The sequence below is a fragment of the Silene latifolia genome, unplaced genomic scaffold, assembly GCF_048544455.1.
Source record: "Silene latifolia isolate original U9 population unplaced genomic scaffold, ASM4854445v1 scaffold_200, whole genome shotgun sequence".
Classification (NCBI taxonomy): domain Eukaryota; kingdom Viridiplantae; phylum Streptophyta; class Magnoliopsida; order Caryophyllales; family Caryophyllaceae; genus Silene; species Silene latifolia.
Window position 1 is genome coordinate 356,501 of NW_027413164.1, and position 20,328 is coordinate 376,828.

Below are 20,328 nucleotides of genomic sequence, written 5' to 3' on the forward strand. Positions count from 1 at the left end.
TCGAGACCTACCTAGACTTTTGTGCCATGGTAGCTGTAGTGACCCAACCATCCTAGCTCCTTTTTATTATTTGTTCACATCATTTATTTTCATTGCTTATTTTTTATTGTCTTTTTATTTTACTTACATTTAGTTCAGCTATTACTCATATCAAAATCCCCCTCATTGTTACCCTTAGACTAAAATAGAAAGCAATTATTATCTCCCTACCTCCCTGCGGATGGACTCTTACTACCGCTTGCTAGTAGTAGTTTGGAATTATAAATATTATTTTTGGTGCACACAACGACAGGCATCAAATTTTGGCGCCGTTGCCGGGGAGGCAGCCTAGTTTTAGTTGTTTTATTTATTTTTAGTCTTTCTCTTAGTTTAAGGGACATCTGTTCCTTGAACTATTCTCATATTCTACTTGTAGTTTCTTCTTATGCGCAGGTCACAGGATGGTGAATTGAGACCATTAGATCCTGAGATCGAAAGGACTTTGCGTGAGTTGAGACGATCATCTAGGGTATTGCCGACAGGGGAAGAGCTGAGTACTCTGTCCAGTTACTACGAGAACGAGCTGTTTGAGGAGGATCTACCTTCGTCACCTATTTCTACTTCCTCAGCTGAGACCGTCACATCTCCAGACATGGCTGAAGAAGCAAGTATAGCTAGTCACTCCAAGCCAACAGCTGCGAATCTCTATAAGGGATTCGCATTACCAGGGACGGATAGAAAATTTGAGCCGAAACCGTCTTATATTAATTTCGTTGAGAGAAACCAATTTGGGAGAGCTGCAAATGAAGATGCGGCAAAACATATGGAGACATTCATTGACTACTGCTGCTCCATACCCCCACTAGCAGGTGTGACCCAGGACCAGGTAAAGGAGACGATGTTTATATTCTCACTCCGCGATGCTGCTAGGGAGTGGTACCGAGACCTGGACCGAGCTGCTAATGGGATCACTGATTGGAATTCGCTGGCCCTAGCATTCTACAAGAAATATTTCTCTGCCTCGAAGACCAATGCCATTAGAGCTCAGATCACGAGTTTTAAACAGGGTCCTGATGAGAACTTTCATGAGGCATGGGTCCGTTTCAAGAAGTTGGTGCGAACTATTCCGCACCATGGGTTCGAGCAATGGAGCCTATGCAATCAGTTTTATAATGGGCTTTATGACGATCAGAGGGCTTTCCTGGATGTTGCAGCTAACGGCAGATTCCAGGAGAATGTTGGAGAGACTAAGGGGTGGAAGATAATTGAAGACATGGCCACCCATAAAGCTGAGCATGGAAATTCCAGGGGAAATCAAAGGAGAGTCATTGTTGAATCCCTTCTCGTAGCGCATTAGAGGCTCTTACGGCGAGATTTGATAAGTACGAGTTGGGAGGAGCTTCAAAAGGAGGGATTTATCAAGTGAATGTTGTGTCAGACGGTCCTTTCGTCTGCAAGAGATGTGGAGGAAAAGGACATGTTGCAGATTTTTGTCCTAATCCCTATGAGTCTTGTGTTGCTTTTCAACATTATAGGCAGACGAACACGTATTTTGAGCCGAATGTTCATCCGAATCTGAGGTGGTCTAGCCAGAATGTCCAAAATCCGACTCCACCTCCGCAGCCGGAACTACGTGCCCCGCATAAGCAAAGCAAAGAACCGTACCAAAAGCCTTCGTATGTCCCGCAGCAGCAGTAGTCCCATGGCTCTAATTTTACGGAGTTGAAAAATTTGTTGCTGAAGGAGTCTCAAGCCAAAGAGGCCAGAATGAAAATGTTGGAGACTCAAATTGCTCAACTAGCTAGCAAGAGTGCAACTCGAGCTCCGGGCAATTACCGTCGCAGCCGGACCAAAAGAAGGAGACCCTTAATGCTATTACTACCGAGTGGGTCTACACTTGAGGGTCCTACGATTGAAAATGCTAAAGGAAAGAAAAAGGTCACGAAAAGGCGGAGAAATGAGAAGACGTATAGCGTGGAAGCGATCGACCGACCGCATCACCCGGTCGGTCGACCACCGATCTTGTTCGGAGGACTTCCCGATGCTTCGACAATTGGGTAAAATTGCCTCGGTCGACCGACCGAGGAGGGTGGTCGACCGACCGCCAATGCTGCTGACGCTGAGCCTTATCGCCCATCTATGCCTGATAACTTGAGGGAATTCTTATTCCAAGGCGATTCAACTCCGGGAATTTTGAGAAGAGCTCTAACTACGAATGGTACTATTCGCGTCCCATATCCGGAGAGGCTAATTCCGACCAAAGAACATGTATCTTTCGATAAATTCAAAGATATGATTCGTAGTTTAAATGTTCAGGTACCTTTCCTTGAGTTGGTCAATCAAGTGCCCGCTTACATGAAATTCATTAAGCAGCTTTTAACTAAAAAGCGGTCACTTGAGCCAGTCCAGTCTGTAGTATTTACTAAGGAGTCTAGCTCTTATCTTACTCAGACTGCCCCCCGGAAATTAGCTGATCCGGGTAGTTTCTCTGTCCCATGTTCTATTGGCACATTTCCCATAGAGAAAGCCTTATGTGATTTGGGGGCTAGCATTAGTGTCATGCCCTTAAGTCTAGCGAAGAAATTAGGCTTGACCAAATTTGTCGTGATCAACATGACTGTTCAGATGGCTGATCGCTCTGCGGTCCAGCCAATAGGAGTCTTAGAGGACATTCCTGTCCAAATAGGGAAATTCTTTTTCCCTGTTGACTTTATTGTCCTAGACATGCCCGAGGACGATCATATACCTATCATTCTAGGGAGACCATTTTTGCACACTGCTGGTGCAATAATTGATGTTGGGGAGCGAACCTTGACCTTTAGGGTGGGCAAACAGTCCATTGTTTTTGCTCAAACCGCTAGGAAGAAGGATCCCATGTGGGCTGTTTCATGCAATGCTATTTCTGCTAAACCGTCTTATGTGGTCATTTCTGATGTTCCTACTTTATTGCCTGTACCCATTATTCCTGCTGTTGTGACACCTCCGCCCCAGATTGGGAGCAAATTGGAGGACGATTTGTCTGTTTCATCTATTGCAGGAGCTGGTTTGGGGAAGGATGAGTTGCCCGCTACTCCAGTTGAGCCTATTGTTCAGCGCGGCGGTCTTGGATGCTTGAGTTATGGCACTGACGAGGAGCCTGAAGAGGATGAGCCGGCCAAAGTTATAGTTTCTGACTTGGAGCTTGAGGAGTCAGATGACAAGTGGGAGGATGCGTCAGATATAGATCCGTCGGACGATGTTGTGGATTGGAGTGCTGAGAAGATAACCGCCATGGAGGGTACTTCGTGTAGCCATAAGCCATGGTCGGAGATTTCCCGCATTTTTCGCGGATAAACATTTTATTGCTTGAGTTTTTAAGACAATTTATCGCATTTAAGACTTTTTATTGTTTTTGGTTTGCGCGAGACTTCGCTTTATTTGGTTTGTTTTAGGATTTTTAAGACTATAGACTATTTTTATTGGGTTTGCGCGAATTTTGGGCGCGTATATATTGTGCACTTGCAGGTTTATAGGCCGTATTAACTCAATTTATTTAGTTAAAATCGAAGAAAACGAGTGGGAATCAATTAAACCGAGAGGCATTAGAGGTACCCTGTTTGTTACGGTTTCGGCGAGTCTTCGTTGAGAGCGTACATCTTTTATAGACAAAACTAAGGTATGAAACTATTGCAATGAGTTGGGTTATTGTTCGGTCAGGTCACGTGATTATAGTGGTTTCAGGTCAATTGGTTGTTGTTGCGGTGACGGCGAATGGTTTTTCTGTTTTAGTCGTGGGATTGTGTCCTTGGGGCGATGACAAATCTGACCGTGGGTAGTCGGGTGGAAGGCGGGTCGTGTTTGGTTGTGTTGTGTAGTGGGTGGTGGTGTCGTGGCAGTAGTGCAGTGTGGAGGACGTGGGGCGTGGTGGTGTATTGTAGTCGGAGTGTCGTGTGGCCAGGAACTGTTGGATCTGCGTAGCAATATATTATCAGGATAGTACGTAGAAGAATAGTGGTGTACGTATTAGCAAGAAGAGTATTAGGGATTGAATTCATCATCATGTGATGATGATGTAGACTTAGTAATTGAATTATGATTTTTAATTATAAAAGCAATTTGGACTACTAGGTACTTAAAGCGAGCAATTAGTGTACTTAAACGATCGAGGTTATTTAGTAAGTAATTTAATTAACACAAATTGAATTAGATAACGTATTAGTTAGTTTAGTTATTAATTAATATATGTTATAATTGTAGGATCCGACATCGTAGAGGATCACTATTAACTTGGCTTGTGTTGTGTGAAGATTTGCGAAAAGGTAGGGATTATCCTACTCATCTATTTAATTGTACAATTATAATTGTTTGTGAATATATGATTCTTGGAGTATTGTGATTGCGATTATATGAAGTTGAGATTATGGTGTTGGAGATGTTATGAGTATGATGGGAATTTGGATGTTGTTGAGTCGGTGATGGTGATTTTATTTGAAGGGACCAAACTGCTAGTCCTTGTTTGTTAGTGGATTGAAGGGACCGATATACCGCTAGTCCTTGTGAGTTATTTGTTGAAGGGACCGATATACCGCTAGTCCTTGGTTATTATTTGAAGGGACCGGTCTGAGCAACCGTTAGTCCTTGTGGCGTCAGTTGATCACTGGCCGCCCCTCAGAGTCTCTTCTCTATTAGGCTCACTACTAAGGAGATGTGCACATTCGGAGCTGAGGAAGCGTTAAGACAGAGTTTGGGAGGAGGAGGTGAATTGGAGTATACCATGGATGGTTGAAGGTTATGGGTGTTATCATAACATGGATTATCTTGACTGAGTTGGATTTATTATTATTGTACTAACACTGTTGTCTTTATTTATATTCTATTTATGTTCCATCAGTATTTTTTATGACGTTGTTTAGTTAGTCCCTACTCAACCTCGTGGTTGACCGTGTATTCGTGAACACCTGTGATGAACCGTTTTATGGGGAGCAGATTGATTTGACAGGTACTAAAGATTAGCTGACTTGGGAGCATTAGGACGTGAGCTCGACTTGGACCATTGTAACACCCCCATACTTCAAGTGCCTTACCAGAACCACTCAGGTATAAGGATGCCACCATCTCGGTTACCCGAGGCATGATATTCTTAAGACAATAACGAAACAACTTTAAAAGTAAATAAAGTTTAAAGTGATTACATAGCAATTCCAAACTGATAAAAAGAAATACAAGATTCTCAGACGATCTACTGCTAAAACTATCAAAGCTATAAAACATCGTCGACACACAATGAAGACTCCTAAGCGCCACGTGATGACTCATCCCGGCTATCTCATACGCGTCATATCATACCGCTCAATAATCGCTCACCACCCCGAATGGATCACCACAGAGTTTTTAAAACATTTAAACGGGGTCAGTACTAATCACACAACTCAATATATCAACAATAAGATAAAAGACATGACTTAACGTCACACACACACAATCACGCCAATCCCAACAATCTCAATCATCGATCGTCCCTTTGGACCAGCCCCGCCGATGGGGGGCTGCGGCCGTACCCACCAAATCCCCGCTCCTCTTAATGAGCGATAACCCTGTCCATTAATGTGCACATCCCCTTCCGTGGCGGGTTCCACGAAGGGCGAAACTAGGGCGTGAAGCCACTCCCGCAAGTGACCCCACTCAGCCGAGGACACGCCTCGAGAACCAGAGACAAACAATCACAATCAACAAACCGTCACAATAAAATTACTATATTATTCAATCAACCACAACACATCAACAATCATCCCATTATGGGACTAATACTGAGTAGGAAATCCTACCTGGAAAGCACAACTATCAGACGGTCTCTACAGCTGTATCAAAAGCTTCTTCTACGAAACCTCCTCCTATCATACAACATACAAATGCTACCAAATCACAAACTACTCAAAAACCCCCAAATCCCTAGATTAGGGTTTAACCAACTTAAAGGAAAGACAACAAAAAGGGTACATAGATCTTACCCTTGACGCAAGGATCTCAACGGTATAACAAACGATGAAAACCGACCTTCCAAACTCCGGGATTTGCTAACAATGTGATTAAGATGATGAACGTACTTTGCTTTCTCTCTTGACAGTAAATTAGGTTTTGAAAAGTGTTTAAGAACAATGACGGAAAAGATTATATACCTAATCGCATAATTAACAAAACCTGAGAAATAACTCCCCGTAAACCGGCTACTCGATCGAGTACCTAAGGTACTCGATCGAGTACCCCCTTACTCGATCGAGTATCCTAGTTACTCGATCGAGTACCCAACAGGTCAGAAACTATTTTAAAACGCAACTCACCCTTACTCGACAGAGTAAGGCCTACTCGATAGCGTACCCAAAGACTCATAAATACGGAGTATTACAACCATAGTTGTTGTCTAGATCACTTAGTTGACTTATACAACTTTATTTATTTAATTTCCGCTGCGTAGTATATTGTAATGTGAAAGTTTAAATTTAATCGGTTGGCAATGTAATAAAACCATTTTTTCTATTAAAACGTTTGCTAAAAATAATTATTAATTTTAAAAGTACAGGGTATTACACTTACCATAAATAGGATTTCCTCATACTATCTTTACTAATTTATTATTGTCATAACTTATTATTATTATTACTTTTATATATTATTATTTCCGTATTAATTCCCGAATCAAATCCCGATTACACTCATACCAACTTAATAAGTTTCGGTCCAATAAACAATAGCACACGGCCCATATTATATTAGCTAAACTCAATTCCCGACTTGTACACTTAATTTATTATTTAATTAACGTCTTACTTGTATTTATTATTAGAAATATCATTTAATCAATTATTAAATTACATAAATCACTTTCATAAATTATTATCAAAATACGGAGTATTACACCTATGCCCCTTCACCCACTCCGATAACCATTGTGGACCACGTTACCTGCGACACGGTGGCATTTGCCCACGAAGTACCCGGAAAGGCGTGTCATGAGTTTAATTCTGATCTGTAAACTTGTAAAACCGACGGACAAAATGGTTGGAGCGAGTTTACAAATAGGAGTCGACACAAAATTATGATGGAAAATTTGGAGACCTTTTGAATGAACTTTATGTCATGTCAAATTAAGTACAGAGTATAAATGATACGAAGACTAAAGATAAAGAATCGTTATTCTGGGTACTCTATGTCTACTATGACTCTTTCATGCCAATGGATACAGACATTCGATAATATTATTATAGCTGACTTTAAACATATTATATAATAACATAACAATATACAATAACTCGAAATGATATTTGTGTTAAAATGCAATAACTACGATATAATACAACTATAGTACCGATGGTGCTTCTAAAAGTAGTTCTCGTGAGCTAGCGGTGAAGGGACATTTCGAGACGAAACAGGTAATTTCATATCAGTTTTCTACTTCTCTTGTGGTATTTGCACATCCATGAAGGCGGGACTAAGTAATGGCCTTGCTAGCGAAATTGAAGCGAGCTAAGCATCTTCGTATCAATAATTTGATAGTGGAAATGGACAATGAGGCTTGTGTAAAATTGGTTTTGACGAACTAGCTATGGACTAGCTTGTCAGTAAAATCCTCAGTCTTTGGTTGTGAAATGCACAGAGTACGTGAATGCCTGAAGTTGAATTGTCAAGCTAGATCATGCTTTAACCGGGTGAGTGATTGACTCACCAAATAAGGCGTCACTGCTTCAAGAAGTCTTGTCATTATTGATGCTCCTCTGCCAGAACCTGGGGTCCATATTCAATGAAGATATTCTTGGAGTCGCTTTTTTTCTCGTGCTATAGTTTGTTAAACTCATTTCGGCCTTGCCTATCTAGGTCTCTAATTAGACCTAGCAAACAAATTATTCAGTTCGGTTTTGAATTAGGTTAGGTCGGTTTAACTTGAATCAGATTTATTTTATTTTTAGTTTCAGTTCGATTTCGATCGGATTTATTTCGGTTAGCCACTTTAATTGATTTATGTTATTTCGAATCATGTATAATTCGGGCTGAGTCAATATCAGTTCAGTTGACTTTCAATTCACTCACTATTATACATTTGAAATTCCCACTTGTACCCCTAATTTCAAGAAAATCCACTTATACCCTGCAATTTACTAGTTATTCTCACTTATATCCCGCAAGTACATGCTAATCTCACTTGCAAGTTGCACCTCTGCTTTTAAGGAAAACTCACACTCCAACATCCAAGTTAGATAGGAATTGTGACCATAATATTAAGCACCAACAATTAAGACGTTAAGTGAATTCTCGCTTGTTATTATGAAGTGGGGAAGAAGTGTTAAGTACCATTAAGTAAATGTATAAGGGTTACATAAACAATATGAAGACGAGTACTATAATTGAAATATTTATTTCTCCCCAACAAACATCGTTTTCCCTCCCAAATTCATTTTATATGACTCCACTTGATCTTTAACATTAATCTTTTACCCTTCTTCCCCACTTCATCCGCAACATTCATCATTTACTATATACATAAGAGTATAACCGTATAAGATCATTTACTCTACTTAAGGGGTATAAGTGAGAATAACTATGAAGCTGAAGGGTATGGGTGGGCTTTTTTAAAAAGTATGGGTACAAGTGAGATTAACACATACAAGTGGGGTAAAAGTGAAGATTTCCCTTGATTTATTTATATAAAAAAAATACAGTTTTTTTATGGGATACCCCTGAACTATTGGCGTTTCTAAGTGGTACCCTCGCGTTTCTGAAATTACGAGTTGTACCCTTAAACTCCATTAGTTATTCCTAAGCGTGCCCATTAGTTTCTAAGCCGACGAGTTTAGGCGTTAAGTGCATCAATTCTTATATCCTACACTCATGTGTAGGATACTCCATACTCCCCCACTCCCCTCTTATCCTCAACTTCTTCAACTCCCTCTTTTTTATTTTATTTTTTATTCTTTTACAAAAAAAAATTAGCTTCCACTTTTAAGAAAATTACAACTGTTATTCCATTTACACAAAAACTTTAGAGAGATCGGTCTCCCAATAGCATTATTGAGAGACATCTCACAAGATGAGGGGAGGGAGTTACTTATTTCTTATTTTCCATGTTATGTCTCCCACTAATTTAGAGGAAGACGGTCTCTCATGAGTGATACCGAGTTTGTCGTGCTCCTCGGTATGCAAACAATATTTATAAACTCAATATCTAACTAATGAATGTAGTAGGGTAAGGAGGTCGATCCACAGAGACGGTGTTTGGCTCTTAAATTAATTGTCCACTTCCTAGTTTAGTTCTAGCAAATGTTGAATGATTGATAAATTAGCTAATAAGACTACAACTAAAGCAAGCAATGACAAATTGATTAAGATGCTAATTAAGGAAGCAAGGGTGGTCGGGTTCACTCATGTAGAGAAAGGGTTCAAGTAATGGCATAAATAACAAGTTATTAAGGTAAGTTCAAAGGTAAATCCCCACCCCTCGATGTGAGACTAGCCCAAGGTTAAGAGTAATCGAACTCTCGCTCTAATCACCCAGGACCCACTAATCATTATGTGATATCTAGTTACAAGTCAAGCTCTCACCCAACATGTTATAAGATAGTGAAATTGACTCGAATTCTCAATGAGACATTCCCACAAACACTTTGTATGCATGACAATTAAAGGAGAAATTACCCATGAATTACTTGTTTGTTCAAGCCAATGATCTACCCCTATTAACCACACAAGATTACCCTTCCACCCAAGCAATACACTACTCAAACATACTAATAGAAATGAGTATAAAAGATGAGAACTTTATCATGTAAATAGGAAGAATAAGTATAATATAAAGACAAGTAGTTAAGCAAACAATAAGCATGTAAACAAATGAAATAAAGTGAAATTAAGAGAAGGATTATACCAATCTTAATTAAAGGAGCAAACTTTGATTGAAATAAGGAGGATGAATCTCTTCTTCCTTCAAATTGCAACCCACTAATCTAAATGTAAACTAATGAGAATTTTGGAACTTGAATAAACTAAAGAGGAATTAAATTAATGATGAAGAAAGATTACAACTTTTGATTAAAGGAAATTAAAGGGAGAAATATTAGGGTTCTTGTTACAATAATGAGAGACTAAGCGAGACAAATTTTCTAATCTAATGAATGAATAATCTAAGGTAAATTAAGGTATAATAATCTTGAACTAATGAGAGGTGTCTTTATACTAGTCTAATTATAATACTACTAATACAACTAATAATAATAATAATAATAATAATAATAATAATAATAATAATAATAATAATAATAATAATAATAATAATAATAATAATAGTAATAGTAATAGTAATAGTAATAATAATAATAATAATAATAATAATAATAATAATAATAATAATAATAATAATAATAATAATAATAATAATAATAATAATAATAATAATAATAATAATAATAATAATAATAATAATAATAATAATAATAATATTAATAATAATAATATTAATATTAATAATATTAATAATAATATCAATAATATTAATATTAATAATAATAATAATAATATTAATAATAATAATAATAATAATAATAATAATAATAATAATAATAATAATAATAATAATAATAATAATAATAATAATAATAATAATAATAATAATAATAATAATAATAATAATAATAATAATAATAATAATAATAATAATAATAAGAAGAAGAAGAAGAAGAAGAAGAAGAAGAAGAAGAAGAAGAAGAAGAACAATAACAAAAACAATAACAATAACAATAACAATAACAATAACAATAACAATAACAATAAGAAGAACAATAACAACAATAAGAAGAACAATAACAATAATAATAATAATAATAATAATAATAATAATAATAATAATAATAATAATAATGAAAGCTGCGTGCATTTATAAAAAAAAAAAAAAAAAAAAATAATAATAATAATAATAATAATAATAATAATAATAATAATAATAATAATAATAATAATAATAATAATAATAATAATAATAATAATAATAATAATAATAATAATAATAATAATAATAATAATAATAATAATAATAATAATAATAATAATAATAATAATAATAATAATAATAATAATAATCTTCTAACAATCGACACAAACAAAATAGGGAAGGGGAGAAGACACGACAAAAGGGAAGAAAAAGGGAAACCAAGAATCACGTCAAAAGGGCTCTCACCTGTCCACCGCCGTGATAAACCTGGGAGTTCTCTGAAACAAGGGGGAAATTTGATGTATTCCCAGTAGGGATGGGGCGTGACGGTGCCCGTCTGGGAGTGCGATTTTGAGAAGGAGAGTTATGGGAGCCGAGTAGGCGCGCGAGCGGGTGCCCATTTGGGAACGCAAGAGAACGAGATGAATTGATTGTGTTGTCGGTAGGTGGGGGGAGGCCGGTGGGAAGCGGCCGGTGACCCGGCTAGGAGTGTTATGTCTTTGATGTGCGATGTTCTTTGTTGCCATGGTCGAATTTAGTCGATGGTGGTCCCACGGTGTTGTTGCTGCTGCCGGTGATGGTGGATGATGGAGCAGTAGTTCAGGCGAGATGAGCAGGACGGTGGTTTTGTGGTTGTCGATATGGATTAAGCAGGTGGTCGTGGCTACTGTTTTGATGTCGGGTTTCGATGCCGACTTGATGGTCGTGCTAATAGTTGTTGTTGTTGCTAGTTGTTGTTGTTGTGATGACGGGAACACGAGCAAGGCGAGCAATTGGTGGTGGTGAGGGAGTTGATTGGTAAATGTGGGGTTGTCGTGGATTGATGGTGAAATGCAGGTGTCGACAAGGTGACAGCCGTGGTGGGTCAGCTGCTGCTATTGTTGATTAATGGTGGTGCAGGTGGTTAATGGTGGAATGGTGTAGTTGATGTCGGGTTTCAATTCGAGCCATGGTGACTCGACTGATAGGCTGCTCGTGCATGGTGATTAATGTCAGGTATGATGCGATGGAAGGTTATGGAGTGAAATGCTTGGTTTGGTTTGACATGATCAAAAAGGGATTTGCGGGGAAGGCTATGAAGAAGACATGGGATTTGCTTTGGCTAGATAGCTTGATAAGTCAACTTTCTTTGTATAATTCCTCCCCTTTTCATCCACTTGACTTTGTCTTGGACCATCTTTGACCCGTCTTCTTAGTCTCGGGTTACGTGCTCTCTCTTTATTCTTGAATCGACTCCTACAAAATTAAAACAAAATAAAGCGGTATCAAATACTTGACAAATAACCATTATTCGCAATAAACATGATTGAACTAATAATCACTAATTAAAATAGTAAAATGAGCTATTAAGTCGATTGAAGGGCACAAAAATCGAGTCAAATAAATGATTAAATCTGGGGTAAAATGATACTAAAATTATACTTATCAAATCTCCCCACACTTAAACCTTACTCGTCCTCGAGTAAGCTCATTAACTAAATTACGACCCTTAATATAAAATGAGCAAATAGCAAGTGCTTTATTATAAAAATCCGAATCGGGTTTAGCTACACTCGTAACCCTTTCAACTCACAATTTGACACTTATGAGGTGAAGTGCCCTATTGCAAGGTTGCTATAAAATTTTGGTCCAAATAGGCATTTAACTACCAAATTATGCATAGAAATGAACCGATCAAAATGCACACACTTGCCTCAATCAAGCGGAGTTTTCAAAGCCGAACAAAGAGAATCTATAGTGGAGGATGTCGCCTCCGGGTCTTGCCAAGGTGCCGACTCCCTAATTCTAGCTCAAGTAGCCTACATTGACAACACGGGGTGCCTAAGAAACAAATTCTAGGCGGGAAAGGGGAAGTACTTCGCTATACTCCCAAGAATGACACGACACACGCAAGATTCGACTCCATATCAAACCTTTGACAAAAGGAGACATAAGACCGACTCTCACGGGTTTCACTAGACACTCATTGAAGAACCGGGTGATTTTTGTGACAAAAAGTAACCAAAATCACTCCCCTAACTCGGCTTGCGAAGCACGCCCGCATTCTAATATGGTACTCCATCCAATATCCGTAAAAGAAATGTCAAATTGATGCACATACAAGAGAGACAACCGGGTTGTAATGGGGCTCGGGTTAGGTGAAAAGGGATTGGTGCAAGCACCATTTTAGGACATGTGGGGCTAAGGATCAAGTAGTCGCCACATCTAACCAATTCACTAAACCGTACCAATGCAAAATAATTCTTCCACAAAATTTGGCAAAGATTGCCATCCATCAAAAATTATTCAATTCTTTACAAAACAAACTCAATTTGCAAATTACCAACCCTTTATTAGATACAAACACGACATTCTTTTCTTTTTGTTTTCCACTTCATTTTTTTCTTTTCTATTTGATTTTCTTCTTCACTTTTTTTTCTTTCTTTTTCATTCACTCGTAACCCCTCGTAATGATGCAAAAATTGGCCAACCATCAAGCTTCATTTCACTTTTGTGATATCTATGACCATTCACTTCAAATGAAATCAAATTTCCTACCCAATTATACTCCTCAAAACAACTACAAAGACGAACTACTCAACAAAGGTGAGATGTTTATGGAATGTAGTTATTTTATTGGCAAATGAAATGGCAAGGCTTAGGCACAAATTGGGTAAACAAAAGGGAAAGATGATCAAATGGGTGAAAAATAAGCTTATTTGGCTATAGTGAGGTTACTTTATTGAATAAAAATCATCTCAATATGCACATCAACATTTCTACGGAATCAAGGAATGAGCTCCATACTTATGCGTTTTGACATGACACACCACGCAAGGAGAACTACTCACAAATACCTAACGGGACCGGTTTGATGGACCGGCCATATGGAGGCTCTATCCTCACATTTGAGTATCTATGTTAGTCCTAAGTCGAGTCTCGGGTCCAATACGATCTCACAAGGTGGTCGCAACTCGATTGTTAAGCTAGACTTCCGGGTTTTTGCAAGCAAAAACCCTAATATGTGTCATCAAGAGGTACGAGCTATCAAAAGGGAAATGACACGGGTAAAACAAATTATCATCATTGGCAACATATGCCCTCCACATTTAGACTCTCTATGCAACTATTTACAAACAAGATGCAACGTGTATGAAATGCAACTAAACATATGAACAAGCTATGTGAATGCAAGAGTGAACACATATATATACATGTCTAATCTAAATGCATACAAGTTCTAGTCCTAACAACACAAGTATATCCAAAACGGTTCCCAAAAGGAACACCCACATCAAAAATCCCGTCCTCCTCCATGCTAATATATACAACAAGAAAAGAAGGGATAAAGGAGAAAGAATTGGAAGAATTTTACCAAACGTCTTCTCTGATGCTCGCATGTGTTGTCAATCAAAAAGGTTAGGACAAATGCAATATATATAATATAAACAGTGCAATATTTTTGAAATTTTTGAATTTTTCAATTTTTAGGCATTTTTGTAATTTTCTCAAATTAACAAGCAAATATATACAAATATAAACAATATGCACAAAGTCAGGGGCGTCTCAAAAGAATCGTTGGCCCGGTGCGAGAAAATAAAATGAGGCCCTAAAAAGTGAATAAACTGTTTATTTTTCATATGCTCAACACATAAAAGTACATAAGAAAACTTGGATTACAACATTTATTCATTCAAAACTCTTCAACCATATATCAATCCTCCGTTTCAATCGATTTCCATCAACAAAACTTGAAAATTTGATTCCAAAAGGCGAAAACGTTCAATAAAATACAAAGAATTAACCAAAAGTTAATGGGGAGGCAGATTTCGGTCAGATATCCGGACTCCGTCGCGGCGTCGCCATCAATAAATTTTTCAGACGGTCTGAATCTGACCCATATAAAGAAATAAAATAATTAAACAAAATAATTATGAATTACAAACTAAAATTAGGCAATAATTTCTACCTTGTCTTTAGCTTACTTCGTCTTTGTAAGCTTTTCGACTTAAAATTGATGAACAATGGATGCTTATGTAAGAAAATAGTACGGAGTAATAGATAGATCTTTAATCCGGTGTCTAATTCGATTGAAGGAGAAATTGGGAGATGAGAATTGATTGTAAATTTGTGTCATAATTTTGTGAAGATTCAAGATATATATAATCAGAATTCTGAGATTTTTTTTATGAACGTTTGATTGTTTATTACGTTTGATTGATTATTGGGAATTGGGAGAGTTGAAATTGGGAAGGAGATAATCAGAATTGGGAAGGAGATTAATTAAGGGGAGAAAATTAGGAGTTGATTAATACTCCGTATCTTCCACGCTCAATAGTGTTTGGTTTAGTTTTTTTCTTTTTTTCTTTTTTTTTATGGTGAAGGGCTGGACTACGAATTTGGGCCCAAAATTTGGAGGCCCGGTTCGACCGCCCTGGGCTGCCCTGGGCCTTAGACACCACTGCACAAAGTGGATATTTCCCTCCCCACACTTGAAATTTACATTGTCCTCAATGGAACAAAGTTATGGAGAGAAGGGAAAATTAAAGAACATATTTTTGTATTTTTCAAAATTAAAGACATGTTTTTGTACTTTTGATATATTCAATTTTTTGGATTTTTTGATTTTTTAAAAGGAAGGTGTAATAAAATAAATAACATGTTTTTGAAAATTTTCAAGTTTTTCAACTTTTTATGGGCTTTATATAATGAATACCCTCCCCACACTTAAAACGTGACATTGTCCTCAATGGAACAAATGTAAGGAGGGAACTAAAATGCAAGTAAAGTATAAGTAAGTAAGGGAAGAGAATATATACAATTTAGTGGTTCTTGAGGGACTCCACCAAACCTCTCATCAAAATTTTGTTGCATGCAAATCCAAGTGGCATGATCCATGTCACTCAAGGCACGAAGGAGACGGTCAAAGGCTCTAGCAAAACCTTCAACTAGACACAAGTAGTGCCATGCCATAGTAATCCTCACCCGATCTCTTCTCCAACACTTCTTGTCATTCTTCCTTTTACTCTTCTTTGCACCATTTCTTGGGTCCTTTTGATGGCTTGGACCCTTCTTCTTGAAGAAGTACCTAGGATGTGAAGGGATCGGCATCTCATAAACCTCATAAAATGAGGAAACCTCTTCATGGTCATCAAGAGAAGGAGAGTGGTGAAGAATAAGAGGTGGAAGGAGTCAACTTCTCATCTTTGAGGTTCAAATTGCTATCATTCATATCACATTCAATTTGACTCTCCAGGTGAATTGAACCATTTCCGAAGAGAAGACTCTCAATTTCTTCCAAGCTATTGTCAAAACTACCAAGATCGTAGTTCTTGTCATAGATTCTCAACTCTCCAAGAATGGCAATTTCAAATTCATCAACCTCCATTTCCCAACTTTTTTCTTCTTCCCCACATTTGTCATTGACAAGCACTTCTTCTTTAATGATTTCGGAAGGAGGTGGTAGTGGGGAGTCTTCCTCATTATCATAGACATCCCAAATCGAGGCATCAAGCTCTTCATAACTTCCCTCCCCACACTTATCATTTTGCAAGGAATCTTCATAAGTGTTCCATATGGGAGGGCCAAGTTTATCTTCATCATTTGGTTCAAGACCAATCAAGAATTCCCGATCAACCCCTTTGCCAACCACAATTTCTTCCAAGACGAAATTTTCATCTTTCTCAACTTGTTCACTCACTATCTCCATTGATCCTCCTAATTCCTTCCCACTTCTCAAGGTAACCAAGTGGACTTGCTGATGAAGTGGTAGTCCATCTTCGTGTTGGAGTGTCCCCGACAATAATGCGATCACATTGTTGATCATAATGAGATCACATGTTTAAATCTCATATTAGAATACGTAAGGGATGATTCATTTTATAGTCAACTGATCAACATTAATCGGTAACGATTGGCTTGATAGAGTTTGACGTTACTGTCGTGGGACGGTGGTGGTCAGTTGATCCCTTAAGGTCACACCTAAAGGATGATGCCCTAATCTGTTAAGTTGATTAATTGTATGACGATACAAGTTAATCAATTCCTTAAAATTGAACAATTCAATTTGCGAGAGAGAATATTGATATCTTATTGTAATGGGATTAAATAATATTTATTTTAGTAATTGAAATACTTTATTACTAAAATTGTTTATTGTTTGTGAAACAATAAAGATGAGAATGAATGGTTAATTATAATTACAAGATGTTGTGAATTATAATTATATGACCCATTTTATTTATGTGATCAAGTATCACTAGTCAATTTGTTGTATGTAATTTAATTAATTTATAAAATGATATTTATGTGATAAATATGCATTAAATTAATTAATAACATGTATCATACTACATGTGACATATTGTGTGACAAATGACAAATTGACAAAATAAAATGGTAGTCCATTTTAAGTAAATGGACCGAAATGAAGAGGGTCTAGTGGATGGTGGTGATTTATTTTAATAAGCTAAAACAAACATCATCATAACACTACTTACCTAGCCTTATATGCCCAAGGTTTTTATAAGAACAAAAGGAAAAAGGGAAGGACCATATATTGGTCTCCCAACCTCCTAAAAATTGTGACCCCTTTAACATACTAGAGATTTTTGTTCTCTACCTATTCAACTCATGCATGTTTATTCATACACATGCATAACTTTCCTCTCTCATATATTTTTGTTCATCCTTCTCTAAAACTTGAGAAATGATGATCCAATTTATTCAATTGGATTTCTAATATTATTAAATGTAATATATGAGTATTAGTAATCAATTTTAAGGTAAACTACTAAACGAATATCTAGCACATAATATTTAGTAGAGATAAGGGATAATCTTGGGTGCAATCAAGAGGAGTGGCTTCTATACTTGAAGTCTTTGGAGGATCATCCTAATACTCATCATAGCTCAAGAACAAGTGATGGTAGGAGACCTTACTTGTGCCCAAATATCCGAAATATCAAATGTAAGGAACCGTTTTTCTCCTTACTCTTGTATTTGTTTTGCATGCATAAGATCCGATTTAATTTTATGATTAAATTAAACTTTCGTACTATGAATATGTAAACATATGATATTATTGAATCCCAACAAGTGGTATCAGAGCAACACGGTTGTTGCATGCAAAATCGGGTTTGTTTTTCCGAGTTAATTAGTTAACATATAAAACTTGTTATTTAGGATTTATGAAGATAAATCATGAAATAATTTTGCATGTTAAAAGTTTCTGGTCCTAAATGGATTTTAGGTCATATGGGATGATTTATGGATTTTATTGTTCATTTTATATATTATTGGCATTAAAATGCGATTTTTATGAGGAAAATGTCATTTTTGGACGAAAAATAGCTAAACTTCGAATTTTTGTGTTGTTTTTGGATATGTTTTCAAATATATTATCTACTGATGGCATGTTAAATCACATGAAAAACTAAGTTATTTTGCATGAAATATGGATTTTATAAGCTTAAATCGAATTTAAAGGGTTTATTAGGTTAATATGAGTTATATTTCGAATCGGGTCATGGAAATTTAATATGTTGTCACATGCAGTTTTACTCAGTGTGTGTAAAAATCTTAGACGGATTGAACTCTTTTTGCATGATTTATGAATTTTTGAGTAAAAATTCAATAAATGGTGACTTAATTTAGTATATAATGCTAAAACATATTTCATGACTAAAGAAAAATGTCATATGTTGCATTTTATCCCACATTTCATATCTAAAAGTGAAAAGTTGATAAAAATTAATTTGCTAATATTTTAATGGTCATAATTGATGAAACCGGTAAACCGCAACGATGTTTTTTTTCTTGAAAAATTTTCGAAATTTTTAACCTAAGTTTTGAACATTATGAGTGTCGTGGTATTTTTCCAGAATGTTCATGAGTTTAAATTTCAAATTTTGAAATTATTTGGAATTTTTGTAATTTAATTTGAAGTTTATAATATAATATTGTATTTTTGGTCCAATAATGAACAATATTAAGAAATCAAGTTGAATTATTGTCAAAATGTTAGTGAAGACTATGTTTTGAGTCCTAAATTGGTTAGGGTAATTAACTTGAACATAAATATGAATTTATGAGACATATTGTGATTTTAACAAGTTTATAATCACGCAAATCCGTAAAAACCGATAAAATATACGATATTGGCTCTTAAAAGGCAATTTAGCATAAAATAAAGCATATTCATACATATTATAATGCTGCATTTTATTTATGATTGTCTTATTTTGATTTATATAATTTTTGAATTATGTAATTTTACTTAGTATGGCCTTAGTTTTTAATTGGTATTACCCGAAATGTATGGGAATACCGATTCGGTTGTAATTATTGTGATCTCGTATCACCATTTTGTAATTTAATAGATTTAAATTTTAATTACAAATGTATAATAGGAAATTTTGTAATTCATTTTGTAATTTATTTATTCCGGAGTTCCTTGAAGACGGTGCCATTCGAGAAGGCGGTCCATCAAAGAAGGTGTTGCCTTGAAGTGCGTGTCATATGAAGTTCAAGGGACCAAAGGAGTTGGTTTCCGAATTTGTAAAATAGTTTATTAGATTTACTATTTTAGGAAGGCCATACTAGGACTTTATATTTATGCTTTGCATTTTCTTTATATGTTTGCATGCATCGCTAAATCGCCATAATTAAACATGCATTTTATTTAATCGAGTCATCGACCGTGTCAATTCTAATTATCGTAGTTCACCGCTTTAGTTCACTTAAAACGTGATAGATAATAAATTGGCATGACCTCTCGCTAAATTAATAATTGAGATATAGCCTTACCAAATAGTAGAACCCATGAAGTACCAATTTCATAAGGGAGTTGAGCCAGCTTTACCGTAATACAAACCTTGTTACGTTGGCGAAGTGGGGTAGTAAAATGTTATTACATCGAAATTTGGATTGAGCTCAACGGAAGTATTTGTGACCGTCGTCGCATATGTTCCGGGCTATAGATAAATATTAGAGTAATTTTATCGACCGAGAGTTCTAAAAGTAGAATCCATTAAAGAGTTAATTCACCAAGTTATATTGATAAGGGATGAATCGGCTACCCCGTGCCCAAGTTAATATGAATTTGGATCGCGGGATCATTTATCATAGTTGGGTAGAGGTCACTATGTAAATGCTTTACTTGTTAAATTATTTACAAGTATTATTATAACGATAAATGTTTTGTTTTCATTATTCCGTTATCATATTGTTCTATTTCTTTACCTCAATTTATACGATATCATTTCGATTTTAGTTCAAATCTCCATTAAAACATCATAACTAAAGACAAAATTTGAATTTTCTTCTAAAACCTCGTGTTATCCATTGGAAGGATCACTTGTGAAGAGTATAGATGAAAGTTATTCATGATCAAAAGGGTTTTTTATTCTTGACTAACA

General features: G+C 36.2%; 1 non-coding gene across 1 annotated transcript; it reads right to left on the reverse strand.

Annotated features, from left to right (window-relative positions):
• Positions 1-1,012: 1,012 nt before the first annotated feature.
• Positions 1,013-1,119, reverse strand: LOC141638639 (small nucleolar RNA R71). The gene has a single exon (XR_012542172.1). It is a non-coding gene; the product is annotated as a small nucleolar RNA R71 (small nucleolar RNA).
• Between the last annotated feature and the right edge of the window lie 19,209 nt (positions 1,120-20,328).